The sequence below is a fragment of the Rattus norvegicus genome, chromosome 16 (genome assembly GCF_036323735.1).
Source record: "Rattus norvegicus strain BN/NHsdMcwi chromosome 16, GRCr8, whole genome shotgun sequence".
NCBI lineage: Eukaryota > Metazoa > Chordata > Mammalia > Rodentia > Muridae > Rattus > Rattus norvegicus.
Window position 1 is genome coordinate 72,084,565 of NC_086034.1, and position 12,800 is coordinate 72,097,364.

The 12,800-nt window shown below is 45.3% G+C and overlaps 1 long non-coding RNA gene across 1 annotated transcript; it reads right to left on the reverse strand.

Moving 5' to 3' along the window:
* Positions 1-9,332: 9,332 nt before the first annotated feature.
* LOC134482555 (uncharacterized) lies at positions 9,333-10,329 on the reverse strand. Its single transcript, XR_010058797.1, has 2 exons — positions 10,117-10,329; positions 9,333-9,800 (listed from the first exon to the last, which is right to left on the reverse strand). It is a non-coding gene; the product is annotated as an uncharacterized LOC134482555 (long non-coding RNA).
* Positions 10,330-12,800: the final 2,471 nt, after the last annotated feature.

Genomic DNA, 12,800 nt, shown 5'->3' on the forward strand with positions numbered 1-12,800 from the left:
GAGCCCCCGAGAGCACCTCTGTGCCCTACTCAGAACAGAATAGACCCCAGTACAGAAAACCTCTGTCCTTCCCGGCATGGGCCATTGCAACAGGATTCCAGCTGATTGTCTCTCAGGAGTGAGAGCGAATGGTGGTGGGTGTCATCGCTGGTCACAAACTGACTCTGCAAGCCAAGAAGACTCCGGGGACCCAACATAGCTTTAATGACTATAAAAACCCAGTAATGACTTTTTTTTTTCCTTTAAGCCGTGAAGCAAAACTATCTCAGAAATGTAATGTTCTGTTGCCAAAACAAACAATTGAAGGAAGGAATCCTCATCCCCACCCTGTGGGTCCTGCTCTTAGGATGGCTGCCTGAGAAGCCACTAACAAGGGGTTGGGCTGTTCTTCCTGGGATTTGAAAGGAGGGAGGAGCTGTACTGAGAAGCCACTGCTCTCTCCCCGTGGTCAGGTCAACTACAGGGTTGACTGAGTTAAGTTTCTGGCCTCCTTTATTTCATAAGTGCCTCAAGCTCTAAGGTGTGCTGTCAGGACCCCTTGCTCTGTGGACCAGCACTACTCCTTTTGGATCTTCCAAGAGGAGGGTAGTCTCCTGTTGGCATCATACTTTCTTAGGCCTTAACATCCCCCGCATTTTTACCCATCCTTCCCTTGGCTTTTCTCTCTTTCTTTTCTATCCTGAAACATCCCATCTCAATCCTTGATTATCCAAGGACAGGGTTAATGCTTTCTAAGCCCAAAGTGTTGACCTTTACGCTTTAACAGGCTATGAAAACTTTTTCATATGACCTTCGTGATTTTTCAAAGCAAATTCTGGAGTTAGTCTACTGAAGGGGAGCCATTCTTTCTTTCCTCCCTTCTTTTTCCCTTCTTCCTTTCCCTCTTTTCCTTTTACCTCCTAGCCTTAAACCAGCCTGTAACCTACACATTGGTAAAATAGTTCAAAGAGTCTCTTCTCACTAGGCAGAAACAGTAGTTTCTGTGCCTGCCATGTTGCAGCCTCCCTCCTTGGCCATCATACCCTCAGCTCTTAGCAAAGGGTCATCAGGGTCTTGGAGCTTGCCATCTCTGACCCATTGGCCACCTCAAGGCTGGAAAGCTGTGATCTTCTTTGCATTTCTAGTACTTACCACAAACCCTGGCCTGTTGCTAATGCCCCCTGCTTGTAGGTAGGAGGAACTGACTTCAGAGCAGGCAAAGGGAAAGACTCAGGAAAACCATGGTAGATTCTCGAAGGCATGGTAGAGAGCAGTGACTCTTGCGGAATGAAGACCAATTCTTATTATTGGAACAAACAAACAAACGAACACACAAACAAACAGATATTGAGAACATTTAAATGAAAGTGTTTCAAAAGTTTTTGTGTGCAACATAATTTTCTTTTCTTTTTTCTTTTTGTTGTTTTTCTTTTTACTTATCTTCCCTCATATATTACATCCCAACTGCACTTTCTCCTCCTTCCCCCCCCTTCTCCCTTCCCTCTCTCCAACCCCACCCCCTTCGCTTCCCCTCAAAAAGGAACAAACCTTCCTGGGGGCATCAACCAAACACAAAACAACACACTACAATAAGCCCAGGCGCCTATTCTCACTTCAAGACTGGATGAGGCCACCCAGTAGGAGGAAAGGGGTCCCAAAGGCAGGCAAGAGTCAGGGACAGTTCCACTTCCACGGTTAGGAATCTCACAAGAACACTGAGCTGTACGACCATATTATATATGCAGAGGACCTACATCAGACCCATGTAGGCTCCCTGAAACCACTTGAATCCTGGTCAGTTGATTCTGTCCTTGTAGTGTCCTTGGTCCCAATGGTTTCTCCAACCCTTCCTCCCTCCTCTGCAGGAGTCAGCTGAGCTCTGTCTAATCTTTGGCTGTGGGACTCTGCATAGGCACCCATCAGTTGCTGGGTAAAGTCTCTCTGGTCTCTCTGATGACAATTGTGCTAGACTCCAGTCCCAGCACATTCTGCAGAACTGTCAGACTGTAGGCTAGAGGTTTGGGGGCAAAGTTGTTGTCTCAATCCTGTCTGGTTACAGAGGATAACTGGCTCGTTGAGGCTCTGTGTCCCCCCTGCCCCATTACTAGGAGTATGAAGACCAATCTTAGTTGTCTACGATGGCTAAAGGCAAGACAATTAAAGCTCATCAACTATATTAGGCTCCTTGTGTAATACAAACACACACACACACACACACACACACACACACACACACACACACACATTCATGTAGATATACCCCATGTAGAAGAATATTTACAATTTAGAATGTTGCTACACATATTAAATTATATTGCTTTCGTTTCTATTGCCGGGGTTGTTTATTTCTTTTACGATTAGATACAGAAAATGATAGATTTTTTTTTATCACATTTAGCATTAGGTATTGCTTAATAGTCAACAGTGATAATGGATAACACTTGTGGAACTCTTCCTGTGTGTCAGGCCCTCTCTAAAACGCATTACATACATTAACTCCTTTAGTTGACAGAGGGAACCTAAAGGGAGTGAAGAAGCATGAGTCATAACTGATAGCATCTTGCATATTTACGAGATGGAATTTCCTAATACTCAATATTCATATAGACAGAAGAGCCATTGGAAATGTGTGTGTTAGATACAGGGATATTGTTACTTAATGAGATTCTCTATATACTCTACACCATTGTGAATTTTGTTTGACAACTTCAAGAGATGTCGACATTTGGGCTTGTCAGCATTAGAACTATAGAAGGAAGGTCCCTTTTCACTACGGTGAAGCTGGTGCCTATGCAGGAGAGCCAGGGAGAAGTTGGGAATAGGAGCCCAACCTTCCCATCAACTGGATTCTGCACATCTGATTCACAGGAGTGTGAGAGAGCCAGGTCTCATAGATGGATGCAGGTCCACATACCTAAACCATGGCAATATGGTTGGCTGGGTTTCTGGGGCTTTGTTTTACTGAGCAATGGGAAGGAAACTTTCCCCTTGCTGTTGAGAGAGTGATTCTTGATTTTAAACTAAACCAGAGGGGTTGGAAGATTCATAGATCCAAAAAGCCTCATTTTCTATGTGAAGGCCAAATTAATCGTCGGAAATGATGAGAAAACAGGACATTGCCTCAGTGCTAAGGGCATCAGGGCATTAGTGCACGCTTGTCGAGTGAATCACCAGATTTCTCTCTGGTCTACACTGGGACTGAGATAGCAATTTCCTATCTCATTATGCTAGGTTCACACCCTATTAGTATTTATTTTGGTTAATATAATGCAATTAGAGTATAATCATATCAGCAGCTTTCAGATCATGTAAGAAAAATAAAAGTTATTGAAACACTAATGCTAATGGAAAGTGATAGAAGTGGTTAATACAGTGAGATGTGAGCATTGAGTTAGACAGGAAACTGGGGGGGCAGAAGAGGGTGCCTAGCTTCTTGGGGGACTTTTTAAATGCTTAGAAAGGGGTGTCTTGTCTCTGCCTTTGCTTCCTGGTACCATTTCTTGGGAAATGTTTCCCCACTTGGATCTGTTTTAAAAGGTGGTCTGGAGGCTGCTAGTAGAAAACAAAAACCAAGATCTAATCCTAACTCCTCTTTAAATGGCTGCGTGATAGTCCTTAGCCTGTAGAGCAAGGAGGGTCTGTAATCATCATAAGGTCCTCGACTCCATCATTACATTTAATAGCACAGAGGCATTCCAGGGCCTAAGTCAAGCAATGAAATATGTAAAAGTTGTTCCCAGCTATGTGTGCTTGCCTGAGACAAGCACAGATGCAAACTGCAAAGCCTGGTGGCTACCAAAGACGGTCTTCAGTATCATGTGAACATCAGTAGCATCCAGGACTCCCGACTCATCACTGCAGGCCTCCCTAGGCCTGGGTGGCTAGGGTGAACGGGTGAACATCTGCTCCAGAGTTCAAAACTTGTATGATGTTGGCTTTATCACACTTCCCATCCTTCAGCCTTTCCCTGAGCCTCCTAAGGTGAGTGGAGGATGTAAGTAGGAAAAAAAAATCCTAGTAATGAAACCCATGGCAAAGAAAGGAACATTATTATTATTATTATTATTATTATTATTATTATTATTATTATTGGATATTTTAAAATTTCAAACATTATGCCCTTTCCTGGATTCCCCTCTAGAAACCCCCTATCCCATCCCCTCTCCCTCTGCTTCTATGAGGGTGCCCCCCACTCTCTCCCACTTCCCCACCCTGGCATTCCCCTACACTGGGGCATTAAGCCTTGACAGGACCAAGGGCCTCTTCTCTCATCGATGTCCGTCAAGGCCATCCTCTGCTACATATGTGTCTGGAGCCATGGGTCTATCCCTGTGTACTCTTCAGATGGTGGTTTAGTCCTTGGGAGTTCTGGAGGGTCTGGTTGGTTGGTGTTGTTGTTCTTATGGGGTTGCAACCCCTCCAACTCCTTTAGTCCTTTCTCTAACTCCTCCATTGGGAACCCCATTCTGAATCCAATGGTCAGCTGTGAGCATCTGCTGCTATATTTGTCAGGCTCTGTCAGAACCTCTCAGGAGACAGCTGTATCAGACTCCAGTCAGCATGCACTTCTTGGCATCTGCAATGTTGTCTGGATTTAGTAGCTGTGTATGGGATGGAGCCAGGTGGGGCAGTTTCTGGATGGCCTTTCCTTCAGTCTCTGCTCCACACTTTGTCTCCATATTTCCTCCTGTGAGTATTTTCGTTCCCCTTCTAAGAAGGACTGAAGCATCTACACTTTAGTCTTCTTCTTCTTGAGCTTCATGCTGTCTCTCAGAACTGGGTTTGTTTGGAAGGTCTGAGGCTATCCACGTGGTATCTCCATTTTTGACTTTCTCTTGGAATGGGCACAGTCCCTCTCTAAGACTTAGGTTGGGTCCAACTCTTTGACCCATTGGTATCCATGAAACACATTCCACGAAATTCAGTCTCTGCCCTGGCGAGGTATGGTGTTGTGCAGTATGGTTCTGAGGAAATAATTAACAATTATTTTAGAGCAGAAGCTTGCGGCCAGAGCCGCACCTTGTGGTGGCTCACACATCTCACAAAGAACTGTTATTTAAGCAATAATCCTTGAGAAATTGGTCGTTACCCACATTAAACGACTCAGCCCATTGCCAAGCATGGTTAACGCTCTAATAAACTGGTCATTAACTGCAGTAACAATGAATTTCGAGGGGATTATTGCTATTATAAACCTTAATCAATGGTTTATAACAGCAATAATGTGGTCCTTTCTCTTAATGGTAAGTAGGGCAGCTTGCGCCATTGCCTTGGAAATGTTTTTTTGCAGTGGCTGATAATTCTGAGGGGAGGTGTTTGAAGGGCTGCCCACTCAGGGAACAAACCAAGGAAGGTAAAGGTCACATGGGACAATCTCGGTTGCTTGTGTTCCACTGTCAAGAGACCAGGGATGATTACAGAGCAGGGGACTCTCTTCAGCTCACTTGGATATTCTGCCCTTCAAACTCAGTAAGATTTCAGCCTCCAGATCCATCACGAGGCTCCGAATTAGGCTGTAAGATGGCCTGGCCACCTTTATGTATGGACACCTGCTTAGTAGACAGATGTAGCAGGATATACAGTAGACTTACATGCTCAGTTCTGTCACATGAGTCCAGGTGACATGTCACCTTTAGGAGCTTCTGAAAGGTGAATCTGGGGGCAAGTTATTCCTCAGGTCCCTTCTAGTATAACACGCTAAGGGTTTTCTAATGATCTTGGCATCTTATGTCAGCACATGGCTATAGAGCAGCCAGCTCTTCTCAACCTGTGGGTTGTGGCCATTGGAAAACACATATTTCCAAAGGTCTTAGGAACCGAGACATGCTTAGTAGCAAAAATCACAGTTATGAAATAGTAATGAAAATAATTTTACGATTGGGGGGTCACCACAACATGAAGAACTAGATTAAAGGGTTGCGTCATCAGGAAAGTTGAAAACCACTGCAATAATCCAAAGCTTGGTATTGCTCTTAGCTGCTTACATATATTAACTTGATAACTCTTTGAAACAGCCTCCTCTGTGGTAGGGGACCCTGAGGCGGAAGAGATGGAAAAACTTGACTGAACCATGGAGCGGATATGAAACAGAGCTGGGGTTCGAATAGGGTCATCCCTCATTGGTAGGCTCTAAGACCACACCCCCTCCAGTGGATGCCTGAAACTGCAGATAATACCCAAACCTTATATATTTAATGGCTCTCTCTTGTACGTGTGTGCCTGTGTTGTTGTTGAGAAGAAAATGAAGAGCAACAACTAATGACGAGATACACTGATTATAACGACGCTCTCGTAAAAGGAATGTGAATATAACCTTTTCTCTCTCACTGCTGTATGGTGGGTAGCTTATACGATGTAGATACGCTGTACACAGTGGCCTTTCACAAGATGGCACGGGATAGCATGAGTTCATTATGACTCAGAGGGATGCACGATTCAAAAATATATGAATCGTTTGTTTGGGAGAATTCTTATTAGTGTTTCAGAGCACAGTGGGCTACAGAGTCCATCATCAAGGCTCCTGTTCTCTCTTTGCACTCTGCCTACACGGCCTTCTTCATGTTCACCTTGACTGGTACATCCTTACAGGTAGGTAAGGTGAAGCTCTCTTCTTGAGTCTACGAATGAGGAAGGTAGAGCTCTGAGGACTCTGGGGACCTACTCAAGTAGATACAACTTGGCTGACCCATATTGGCTGCTTCCTCTCCTTTTGTCAGTGGATGTTCTAGGGGTCTGTGCTAGTGAGCCCAAGGCCCAGGAGCTGTTATCTCGAGTTAGGTTCATCAGCTGCACCCTGAAACCATGCTATTTCTTTCTCCCATACCGTGGCTGTGGATGGGTGGGTGGAGGGTCGGGGGATGGGATGGGGGAGGTTGGGGAGGTGGGGGAAGGTCATCCTTCCCCATACACCACTAGAAGCATATTTCAGGACACAGAGGAAATATTTTATCGCAATTGGACATTGCATGAAATGTATTGAACAACAGACTGTAGTAGCCCAGATGATTAGTTTTAAATTTTCTTTATTAAAGGATAGTTGAAACATATATAGAGGGATAGTACATTGGCCCTCTTCTTATGAACCCATCACTGGTTTTAGAAATACCAACTCCTGATTTATTCATTTCAGCCAATGTCCCTCACTCTGCCACCATCTTGAGTTATTTTGTAATAAGCCGTGGGAGCCATATCTTTCCATCTGTTTTTAATACAGACCTGAAAAGGGTAATTAAAAGGCCACCATCAGGCCTTTAAAAGGTAGTAACAATTCCTTAGCAAAATCAAACACCCAGTTACCTCGCGGGTTTCTCGGCTTGCTTATAAAATGTACTCAGATGCCTCTCTGCAGCCACCTGCATGCTCTGTGATCAATGACAAATCCCATCTGCTCATCCACAGTAGGGAAGGTTGCACTTAGTGTCCCTTCTCTTCTGACACCTGGTAGTTGAAGGGAGGCCTCTCAAGTACTGGGTGCCTTTGAAAACAACAGTGTTTGTTACCACATTGTCCTTTGCAGACGTCCACTGTAGAGCACCCAGAGGACACCCACCCTGTGCCTTTGGAGCTTGACTCTGTCCATGCAGCACGCTTCAGAAGGCAGTTCATTCTTGATGCACGGAGACTGCAGTAGCATTTTTTCCCCATGAGTCCTGGTAGACTGCAGCCTGTCTGTATGGGGGAGAAATACCTGGTGACCTTTCTCGAAAGCAGAGCCAGAGGACACCCATCATCGACGACATGGTACAGTGGGACCAGAGTTTATTTTGGAGTACTATGTTTATGGAAATAGAAAAGGTCCCATTCTGCCTCCCCCTTGCTTAGCCTGGTTTTACGGGTGACGATCTTCTCTGCCATCAGCTCACTGACCCTCCATTTAGATACATCATGAGATGTCTGGGCTGGGTGAGTGAAAAAAATCTCTAGGGACATTTACAACTTTCATATTTTCTTCTGGAATTTATACATGTCTTGGAGTTGTTTGAATAGGGATAGCCCATATCTGCTCATAGATTTCAATACTTGGTCATAAGAAAGTGGGGCTACTTGATAAGGATTAGGCTCTTTTTTTTGAAGAGGAGTGTCATAAGGGTTGGGCTTTGAGGTTTGAAACGCTCAAGCCAGGCCCGGTCTCTCTCTCTCTCTCTCTCTCTCTCTCTCTCTCTCTCTTTCTCTCTCTTTCTCTCTTCCTGCTGCCTGTGGATCCAGATGTAGAACTCTCAGCTACTCTCCAGCACCATGTCAGTCATGTTTCTGGCCATGCTGCTAATGTACTAAACCTCTGAACTGTAAGCCAGCCCCAACTGTAAACTGTGTAAGAGTTGCCATGGTCATGGTGTCTCTTCACAGCTATAGAAAAACTAAGGCAAGGAGTTAAGCCTTTTATTCCATGTTTTCTGCCACTGTTGCCTTCTTTCTCATGGAGGCTTTTCATGCTTCAGGGTATTTCATTTCCCTTGATGTGCTAGACTTTGTCTTGGCTCCACTTGAACAATGTGATTCCTGTCCTTCGGGGCTGAGAGACACATTGTCATTTGAGAGCTTTGGCCAGTGTCTCTGGGAGTAGAGAACGGCCCTAAAGGGACATTGGTGGCTCCATTTTCTAGGCCTGTCCTGGAGCTTCAGGCTCTACCTGAAAAATTTATTTAATCACAGTGACTTAGCCAGGCATGGTGGCACATGCCTGTGATTCTAGCACTTGGGAGGTTGAGGCCAGAGGATCATAAATTGGAGGCCAGCCTGGGCCACTTAGTGAGACTTTATCTCAAAACAAAGAACCCTCTAACCCAATAATCAACAACCCCCCGAAACCCCACAGGGACAATGTGCCTTAGGACCACTGCTGTGGGCAAATTAATAAATGCCTAGACAAGGATTTTGAAATAGGATGCTTTGACAATAGAAAGACCATTCAATGGCTGCCTGCCTAGTCTCTTCTGTACTTGTATTCTGGCTGTGGACCAGGAAAATTGACCGGTTTCTTTATGAGCCTCCTGCATAATCCAACACTCACATGGAGTTTGAGCCTTGTAGGCCTTGACCGCAGGTGCTGCTGCTGGCAGAACCAGCTTCAGTGCCCAGTAGCCAAAAGGTGGGTCTTAGGCACGTCTGCAGGCTCAAAAGCCTTCCTGTGGGTAGAAAGCTTAACTGGGTTATTTCAGGCTCATTCTCCTCTGTGCATCCCTACCTTGTCCTGAGCTGTGTGTTGGGCATCAGTCCTATAACCGCTCTGTCCCAGCATGAGTGAAGAGGGGCCCGTGAGGCCCCCGGGCACAAGCTGGGGGACATAGAAAGACTGATCTGGGATAAACGGAAAAGTTTACTCTATGCGGCACTGAAATAAAAAAGCTCATTCAGAAAGTTAATGATTTATTTTATAGTTTCATTATCAGGGTCACATTACTCAATAGCATTTCAAACATGTCATTTGTACAAACTATGGTAATTAAAATTTATAACATACTTCATCAGGAGCATATGAATCTTTTAGCCGGCACTCTGCTGTCATATAAACAGTGTAATTTCAGCTGCAATTCACCCTTTATTGGCTCTCATTTGTGATTTAACAGCCATCAATGGCTGTGCTATAAAGAATAAATTAACCATCCGTAAACCTTATGATGACAGGGACAGTCAAATAGACTTAAGCGCCTTCCGCCAAGCTTTTGGAACCAGCAGAGAGCAGGTGAAGGCCAGGTATGAGGTAGGCCCCTCATGGAGGACCTTGGTGATTCTTGTTGCCTCCTCTCAGTGGGATGGTATTTTCTGAATCCCAAGTGCCTCTGGCTGCTGGTAGTAAGAATGTCTGCTTCTGTCCTCTTGGCCTGTGGATGGACATGGACCAGCCCATTACATACACCCCCGATATGTCTGTGTTGAGGGAGGGACCTTCAACATCATTGACCAGTAGTTGCCATATGAGAGTGTTTAGATAGGACAGTTTCAGTCAGTCTGGTAATGGGGAAGAAAAATGACAACCAGTAGCTGAGATCAGTGCCACTGACCAGTCCTGCAGTGAACAGGATCTGTTCTCCTCCAAACACTTCTAATACCCCCACTTAGAAACCTCCCAACCCCCAAATCCTTTTTCTACATTCATGAAACGTGCCCAGAGAGGGCAAGGGCCTTGCTACTCCTAACCTCAGAAGGCAGAGACCAGAGAGTCCAGGACAGCTGGAGATGTAAAGTCCTCAGCAGGCCTTCCTGACTCTCAGGGAGTGACAGCATAGGCTGGGGACACTGCTTCCAGGAGCCACACTCAGGGTGCCCTTATTAGAGAGGTAGTTACGTGATGTGTCTTATCCCATAGACGGCACTACATCCAGTTCATAAACGAAGTGGATTGCGTTTGTTACCGAGGCATCTCCAGGGAGCCTGGGTCACGCAGGCCAATAAAATTGGCCTCATAAATTCATCTTGACATGCAGGATTACTCCAGCCTGCTGAGGTCACCTTCCCACCCTGATTTATCACCAGCCTATGGGTTAATAATACTGTTTACCAAGTGTTCCCTTCCTTCCTCCTCGCCCCTCCCCTTAGAGTAGATACTGATCAAAGCTTTCTTCTGCAAGGGTGTGGTGGAGCAGGAATTTGTGGGTGGGGTGTTGAATTATGTGCAGTCTTAAAGCAATATCTTCTTTTTCTTCCTGAGAAGTTACCAGGAGTCTCTTCAGACAAGTTTAGTGCAGGGAGGGGCGGGGAGGTAATCTTCCACTATCCTGTCTGTGCCTGTAACATTGGATAAGAAGAAACTTTCCTCAGTTATTCACATCGATGTGATAGTTCATGAATGAGGGTCAGTCTCTATCTAGAGATTGTTTTGAACCTCATGTTTAAACAGAAAACATGGTAGGGACGAATTGCCTGTTCTCTCTCTCTCTCTCTCTCTCTCTCTCTCTCTCTCGCCTCTTTCACTGAAAGACCAAAGGGTAGGCGTGTGTAATATGAGAAAGAGCTTACGTGGAGACTTGCAGAGCCTCCGAGTTTATTTCTTACTTTTACAAGCTTCCCAGTGTTAATTGGGGTTGCTCTTAAAATATTCCCTACATGCAAAATGAGTCTTCCCTAGCCCTAGCACTGGTAGCAGCGTTACTGTGCTTAAACTTCTGGGTAGACCTTTAGAGTGAACTATGCTCTAGATCAAATCCTGGACCAGTACACAGCAAACATAACACTGAAGCATCTACCTTCCGAGGTTTCCCTCTTGGACATGAGGCTAACCTTACAGTCAAAGGCGATGAGATGATGGTTTGACCTGATCTTAATGTCCCAATGAACCTGGGAATCTGAAAACAGGGGTGGAGCACTAGTGGGCATGCTGTCTTTAATCAAATTAGCAAATGGTTATGGAGCAATTTCTCTGTAAGTTTCAAAGCACTAGGAACTCTGCCTTGGAGGTACTGCTAGGCTACTAGAGGATCGTGATGAATGGCTGCTCAGTTGATTTTGGCCGGCCAACAGAGGCACAGAGAAATTTAATAAAATGAGAGAAGGAGTTAGTGAGTTCAACAATGACAAATCTTTGAAGTGGCTTAAGGTCTGGGTGGTCATTGATTCAGTCATCAACAGTTTGGAAAGCTGGCTTCTTCCTAGGTACTGACTCTTAGGTAGGCAAATCTTCTCCCTCTGCTGGTGCTTTGGGGCTGATCGCTGCATAGGACCTACCTTTTCCCATTCAACTGACCTTCTCTACTCCCTCTGTCCGGTCTCTTTCTCCACTTTAGGCTCTCGTCCAGCCTCACTGAAGGCTGATGTGCCCACAGAGAACATTAAGAAGACAAAAATCACATTTAGAGATGCTGGGCCTGCTTCCATGACTTGGAAGCTGGAGAAACTAAGTTGCGGAAGTAGGTAGCTATGCAAGAGATACTCTGTTACTGGCCAAAGCTGGCCCTAGGGGACGTACCAGCTGCCTGAAAACCAGCTTCAATGCTTCCCAGGAGCTCTAGCTGGTGATTAGTGACCCCTGAGTATTTGTCTTTGCAGATTCTGCCTCGTCCCAGAGGAGGGAGAACAGAAATGAAGGAGAATGGAACTTTGTATTAAGAGTGGCTGGGACATGGATCCTAAGACATTGATTGTAACCAGCCATCCCTTTTGGCTTCTCCATGCAAGAAGATAAGCCAGAGGCTAGGCCAGGCTATAGGTGCCTGTGAATATGTGACCTCATTGTCTTACACAGCACCCTAATCGCTCAATAGGCACCACCATCTTTGTTTATAGCCCTGGTGAGAGCCCCTGAGAGAGGATGACAGATAACTTCAAGGTCGCATACTGAATAAGTGATTTAGATGAAGTCTCTCTGACCTTTAAGCCATACTTTTCAATATCCTATCGGACTGCTTCTCAGCCTCTGAGGCAGCTGGAACTATGACATTAAGGGACTTGACCAATGGGTGTAGTGGCACAAGCCTGTAATTCCCCCATGGCTAGAGGCTAACATAGGAGGACTGCGAGTTCAGGGAAAGTCTGAGTTAGATAGTGAGACCCTATCTTTAGAAAACAAAAAGGCTTGACCAGTGCCAGGGTCGAATACCTGCAGCAGTGGTCACAGAGCTTGCTCCTCTACTCCACTGTGCTGTTTTCCACTTGACTCGGGGAAAACACTGAACAGTTTTTGCCTCCAGAACACTTATTCTGAGAACCCAAAAATAGTGGGGAATATTGGGATAAATAGTGCCGGAATAAAGCTCTATCTATAATCAGCCAGTCAGTCAGTCAGTCACTCTGTCTGTCTGTCTGCCTGCCTATCTGCCTTCCTTCCTACCTACCCATCTACCTACCATTTATCACATCTATTTAATCTATTGTTCACATCTATCTAC